This window comes from Oryctolagus cuniculus, chromosome 19, assembly GCF_964237555.1.
Source record: "Oryctolagus cuniculus chromosome 19, mOryCun1.1, whole genome shotgun sequence".
NCBI classification, from domain to species: domain Eukaryota; kingdom Metazoa; phylum Chordata; class Mammalia; order Lagomorpha; family Leporidae; genus Oryctolagus; species Oryctolagus cuniculus.
Genome location: NC_091450.1, coordinates 26,139,191 through 26,146,475, shown reverse-complemented (window position 1 = coordinate 26,146,475; position 7,285 = coordinate 26,139,191).

Below are 7,285 nucleotides of genomic sequence, written 5' to 3'. Positions count from 1 at the left end.
CTGGGGGAGTGGGATTCTGCTCACACAGTCTCAGTCATGAAGCAGCTCCAAATCCCCCCCAAGAGGTTTCTCTCCTGACTACAAGGATGGCTAAGAACGCCCCTGTCAGACCAGCTTTGAGGAGGCCTGAAGACCAATCAGAACAATGGATTCTCTAATAGATGTGACTCCCTCACCCCCATCCCCTTCCCACGGACACTGACCAACGTCTGGAGACATTTCTGTCACGCCCTGAGGGCTACCACTGGGCCCGGGATGCTGCTAAACACGCTACAGGGCACAGAACAGCCCCTATAGTAACCAATGACCCGGCCCCAAAGGTCCACAAACTCAAGGTGGAGAAGCGCTGTTCTGGGCTAAGGCACTGGGCGTGGCGCTACCTCATCCGACCCTCACAATGATGTGGGCACAATAGCCCCCATTTTCCAAAGAAGGCGGCTGAGGATCGATTATGCAAACTGCCCAAGGCCACACAGTCAGGAGGGGGAAGCGTTCCCATGCAAAGCCAGCGCTCTGAGTGACGACATACACTGGGCCGCCAGGCCCTTGACACCCCACGTGGTGTGCCGGTCCTGTCTCCAGTCACAGCCTCACGTGGTTCCTGCGTGGCCACGTGACCTTGGGCACTGCGTCTCTGAAGCTCGCCAAGGTCTCCTCCCCAAGTGCAAAATGGGGGGACTGATGCCCACCTCACTGCACGGGTGCAGGTTCGCTGTGACAGCAGAATGCCTGAAGTCTGACACACATTAAATGGTAGCTGCTGCTGTTGCAACTTTGTGTCATTGTCAACATCACTATTATCATTCCCCTCACCCTGGTGCTGGAGGCCTGGCCTCCCTCCCACCTGATCCTAAGGCAACAAGAACTCAGTTTTGTAGCTGGTCCCATGGCGCCAGCTGGCACTCAGAAACCAGTGGGCTGCTGCCTCGCCGATGCCAGATTTCTCCTTAGAGAAGGCAGCCGGTACCCAGAGGGCTTCAGCGGCTCCCAGGGAATGAGGCTGGCTGCTCAGGCTCTCACCGCGGAGGGCCAGGGTCCAGAGCATGCATGACGAGGGGCGGGCAGCTGGACCACAGCTCCTAGGGGAGCAGTTCTTCTCTAACTCTCCACAGAGAAGCACCCAGCCCTTCCAGGCAGAAAGCAGTCATCCACTGGCCCCGCCCCAGGTTCACCCTGCCCTCGGAGCTCTGTTACCCAGCGCGGGGAGGGAAACGCTGGCCAACGGGGACGGCAGAGTTCTTTAGAGAGAAAGATAATTTCTCTCTGCCAGCTGTCTGGAGCCATCTATCTTTTGGAAGTTGCCAAGAGAAGTAGCCAAACCAGAAACAATGGGCTAGAATAGCTTCCAGAACCAGAGGCCTCAGGCTGAAGGCTCAGACCCAAGATCGGCTTCACTTCACGCTCCTTCCAGTAACGAGACTCAGACCCACCAAGTACACCCCACTGCACGTCGGGAGCTGTGGGTCATCCTCAACCGTGCGTTCAGGGCCCCATTCACCGGACCGGAGTGTCAACACAGAGCAGACGCTTGGTGGGGACACACCGGAGCCTTCCCCACTGTGTCACTGCTTCTCCAACACATTAAGGAATGACCTGACCTGAATGTTTGCGTGTTTAATGACGAAAACTCAGTTTAGAAGTTAGAGATTAGATGTCTTCTGTTTTCTGAAGATTTGACTCTCTCTGTCCCTAAGAAAAAGAGGAGCAGACATTGTGTCATGGATCTGCTGACTCTGTTATTCACGATCGGTGGGGAGGAGGGGTATCTTGATCCGTCGTCGGCAAGGATAACGTGAGACAAGATGGCAGGTGGGCCTAGGGTGTGCAGGAAGGAAGAGCAGGGAGGGGAAACTAAGAGGAACGAGGGAGGAGGCTCTAAGACAAGTGTGGCACTTGAGTGAGACCAGTGCCCAGGAGATGCCAGGTGAGAGGCCAAGAAACAGTGCTGAGGGCACAGCGAGGGCACCCAGCTGTTACACCAGACACTCCCCTGCTGACCAGCTACCCCTCTGGAGCAGGGGAGACCTGCACCCCCTCCCCCAGCCCAGCAAGGTCTTCCCACCACTGTGCAGAGGCTTCAAGGGCACACGCCGCCCACAACAACACCCCCACCCCCAGACAGCCACAACACCCAAGGCAACCTCTGAATACCAGATACCAGGCAGGCAAGTGAAAAACAAACCAAAAAAACCCTCACTCGTATCTGTAGGAATTAAGTGTCTCCAGTAGGTCACTCTCAGCCGAGACAGCAGGGCGTGGCTACCACCATCCCACTGGCCACCATCACTGTCACTGTCATTAAAGCTGCACACTGGAGAAGTACGCTCTAAATTCTGCTCCTAGTCCCTCCAAAGCCTCTGACCCTCCAACAGGGACCTCTTGCCTCTGCCCATGCAGACACCTGGGGGGGGGGGGGGGAGGCACCATTACTGCTCAGCTTCCCCCACCTCGTGGGCTGGTCAGCAAGCACTTGACTGGAGGGGAAGACGAGCGCAGGCTGCAGCCAGGTCCCTGCCTGCTCTGCCTCTAAGTCAGGGGGTGGGGCCGGGGGAGGACAAGGCTTTTATACACAAAGCAGATGCGCCATAAACTCGTAATCCCTGGGCACAGACACTCCGGGGGAAATGCTGCCGATTTTACCCACTCGTTCCTCTGAAAATAACTGCACACACTACCTGCCAAGTTTCCGGAACAGAACAAGTGCTGAGGAATAGGGAACTGACGGAGAGAAGGGGTTTAGGATAGTAGGAAGCAAACCACACTGCTCTGCTCAACAACAGGTCTCGGAAAAAGCATTTGCAATGAACTTCATTGTGTCAGATGCTTTGATGAGAGCACCACCGAATTCTGTCCGTTTTAAAGCAGCCACCCTATCCCAGCTCTGTGCTCCACTGAACTCCACTGGAGCTGTATCCCAGTTTTACAGAGGAGTACAGGGAGGCCCAGATAGGTTCACTAACTTCCCCCAACATCACAGAGAATAAAACAGAAAAATCATGTTTCAAATCAGACCTCTCTAACTTCTGGACTCTCTCCACCACACCAAGCTGCCTCTCCAACAATTTGCCCATCTGTGCCTTTGAACATTAGATAGACACATAAAGACACAAACACACAGATACACAGACAGGTGGATAAATGGATGGATAGAAGGAAAGGACAAGAGAAGAAAGGAAAGAGGGGAGGAGAGGAGAGGAGAGGAGAGGAGAGGAGAGGAGAGGAGAGGGGAGGGGAGGAGAGGGAAGGGGAGGGGAAGAGAGGGAAAGGGAGGGGAGAGGAGAGCAGGGGAGGGGAGAGGAGAACAGGGGAGGGGAGAGGAAAGCAGGGGAGGGGAGGGGAGGGGGGAGGGGAGGGGAGGGGAGGTAAGTCAGTTAGCTAAGATGGATGAGAGATGGAGGAGAGAAGGAAAGAGAACTGAAAACACCTATGATGAATTTCAAACTTATCTACCATCCACTTTCCCAGATGAGGCAGCTGAAGTTCCTAAAGGTTGAATGAAATGTGTTCAAAGGCACAGAACTCGGTGATCTCTCAGGGTCTGCCCCACGTCCAGCACTGCACTAAGCAGTGATCAAGACAAGCCCTGAAAGTCTGGCAGGGCAAACAAAATTTTAACCAGCGATGAGCACAAAGTCAGATCTGTGTTGCAGTAAGGGCAGGGAAGGCAACCTAGATGGAGAAAGGTTTGGGCTGATGTTCTCTGCAGGGATATGTCAGGGAAAGAGAGCGGGGCTGGATACAGGGGTCACTCGGAGCAGCTGCTAGAGGGGTCAGTGGCAGCAAAAAGACTAAAGAGGTCAGCAGCTGGGCCACGTCTCCTGGGGGCCACGCTCCTGTGTTTGAATGTCATCCAGCAGCAAGACAGCAGTACGGGAGTGTCGGCAGGAGGCTGGCGTGATCGGGTTGCTGGGCGGCTGCTGGAGATGAGTTTCGGGGCCACTACTGCAGCCATTCAGGTAGAAGCAATGGTGGTCTTGGACAGGGAGGCAGCCACGGGCACTGGGAGCAGTGAGCACAATAGCAAATGTCCCTCTAGAGAAGGAATCCCCAGATCTGTTGGCTATGAGTCAATGGCGGCCAGAATTTCTAGACATTTGCAGACTTCCCCATTTTGAATGTCCTGATTTTCTCTTAGATCTTATGAACACCTGGATTCTTGGTTCCAAAATGGCAGCTCTGTTGATATTGACATGTAGCTATCTCGACTCCTGGTTTGGTATTTACTCCTATCTGGTGCCCATTCTCCCTATGGGAGAACTGCCTTTCCGGAGACACACAACCTTTGAGTGTCTTCTGTGTGAGAAAATGTTTCATTCATGGATGTGCCCCACCCCCACGATTTGTAAGGAAGCTCACTCCCAAGGACGCTCCCATCTGAATCCATAAATGGTAAAAGTTCAGGGTCTTGCTATGAGAGGAGCAGTCTGGATTATCCAGGTGGGGCCACTGTAATCACAGGCGGCCTCAGGAGAAGAAGGTAGGAGGCTTATGAAAAGGAGACATAGGGGCCGGCTCTGTGGCATAGCAGGTGAGCGCCCATTTGAGTCCCAGCTGCTCTACTTGTGATCCAGCTCTCTGCTATGACCTGGGAAAGCAGCAGAAGATGGCCCAAGTGCTTGGGCCCCTGCACCTGCGTGGGAGACTTGGCGGAAGCTCCTTGCTCCTGGTTTCAGATTGGCCCAGCTCCGACCATTGTGGCCATTTGGGGAGTGAACCAGCAGATGGAAGACTCTGCTCTCCCTCCCCTCCCCCTCCCTCTCTCCCTCCCTCTCTCTCTCTCTCTCCCTCTCCCTCTCCATATCTCTGCTTTTCAAATAAATAAATAAATATTTTAAAAAAGAAAAGAAAAAGAGATGTGCAAAAGAAAGCAGAGGTTGGGCACACTCTGGAGAAAGAAGGGGCCATGAGCCGAGGATGGTAGCAGTCTCTAGAAGCATCCAGAAGACAGAGACAACTTCTCCCCTACAGCCTCCAGAAAGAACCCAACCCTGGCAATACCTTGATTTTTGGCCCCTAAAGGACTCCTTTTGGACTTCTGACCTCCAGAACTGTATGAACTGGTGGTGTTTGAGGCCAGTACCTCTGTACCAATTTGTTACAGGAGCACAATGGGCCTCTTCATTTAAGATAAAGCTGTACTTCACAAAATGTGAAATAAAAATGTGTTTCAGCTCTGTATTACACTCATGTGAGGAGAGAGAAAAAGAGGAAGCAGCACTGGGGAGAGACAGAGCGGCAGAGGCACCAACACAAACAGAAACAAGCACAGCCTGCAACAGATACCTGCTTTACAGGTGTCAAGTTGTGTACCCAACCCCTCTTCCATAAAGAGGACTCACGGTGGTCCTAAGCCACAGTGCTTCTGTATTTGGAAATGATTGGCGGTACAACTGGTTAAGTTAATATGCAGTCTTACTGGAGTAAAGTAGGTCCCTAATCCAGTAAGATTGGTGTCTTTACAAGAAAATGCCACTGTGGCGCAGTGGGTTAAGCCACCATCTGCAAAGCCAGCATCCCATACAGGCACTGATTCGAGTCCCAGCTCCTCCACTTCCAATCCAGCTCCCCGATAATGCTGCCTGTAAAAGCAGCAGAAGATGGCCCAAGTGCATGGAAGACCTGGATTGATTCTAGGCCTCTGGCTTTCACCTGGCCCCGGTCCTGGATACTGCAGACATTCAGGGGAGTGAACCAGTAGATGGAAAAGCTCTCTTTCTCTCTGTCTCCCTCTTTCTCACGCTCCCTCTTTCCTTCTCTGTGTAACTCTGCCTTTCATATAAATAAAAATAAATCGAAAAATAAAGTAAAAAAATAAAAAAAACAAGAAAATGGCCGTGTGGAACTGGGTGTTTGGCCTGGTGATTAAGATGATGCTTGGGATGCCTACACCCCACACTGGAGTGCTTGCGCTTGAATCCCAGCTCCACTTCTGATCCAGCTTCCTGCTGATGCACACGCTGGGAGGCAGGCAGCAGGCGACCTGAGCTACTGCCACCCACATGGGAGCCCCAGACTGAGTTCCAGGCTCCTGGTTTTGGCCTGGCCCAGCCTGGGCTGTTGCAGGCATTTGGGGAGCAAACCAGTAGATGGGAGCTCTCTGTCTCTGTCTGCCTTTCAAATAAAAAATTTTTAGAAGGCGAAGATGGCCATGTGAAGCCAGAGAAACACAGGGAGAAGGTCATGTGACCACCAACGCAGAGACTGATAAGCAACTGTAACCCACGGATACCACAGAATGCTGGCAAACCACCCAGAAACTAGCAAAACCCAGGAAGGGCTCTCAGACAGGTAGTACAGGGAGTGAGGCCCCCCACAGACTTCTATCTCAGACTTCCTGCTGCCAGAACTGTGATACAATGTTTCCACTGTTTCAAGTCCCCCTAGTGCCTTTCACTGGTTACAGCAGCCCCAGACAACTTGGATACCTGCTTTCATGAAGCCCCCACCCACTGGATTTTGGGCTATTGCTACTGAATGCGCTGCATCTTAGCAGTTACATACATATTCCTTTAGGTGCCCCAGCATTGCAGGTGGCAACTAAGATCACTGTGCCACAACACCAGCCCCAATCAAGACCACTCTTAAAGTAATGATGTATCTTCTAATCAACAGCACTCCAGAGTCAAGAAAATAAAATAAAATAGGTAGATATCTAGCGGACTTTGGTATCATGAAGACAAGGATACCCTGAGTCCTAGGAATCAGAGCAGAGCCTGGCAAGTAGTGTTCTAGTTTAGTAAACAAATGTGTGTTGGGGCCAGTGCTGTGGTGCAGAGGGTTAAGCCACCATCTGTGGTGCCAGCATCCCATATGGGCGCTTGTTCAAGCCCCAGCTGCCCCACTTCCAATCCAGCTCCCTGCTAATGGCCTGGGAAAGCAGCAGAAGATGGCCTGAAGCAAGTACTTGGGCCTGTGCCACTCACGTGGGAAACCCAGAAGATGATCCTGGCTCCTGGCTTCAGCCTGGCCCAGCCCCAGCTGCCGATATCATTGGGGAATGAACCAGGAGATGGAAGATAGATAGATAGATAGATAGATAGATAGATAGATAGAACTCTGCCTTTCAAATAAATAAGTACATCCTTAAAAAATAATAAGTGGGTGTTGAAAAACAGCTTGGGGGAGGGGCCTGGATATTATCCAAAGGACCAGGGAAGAAACTGAACTAGGACTGGATGAGGCCCCAAGCAGAGATATCCACTCCCCCCGTATGAAATGCAGGCTTCTTCGCCTAGCCCCATGCAGCTGCACGACTCCATAATTCTAAAAAGATACCTAACTGTGG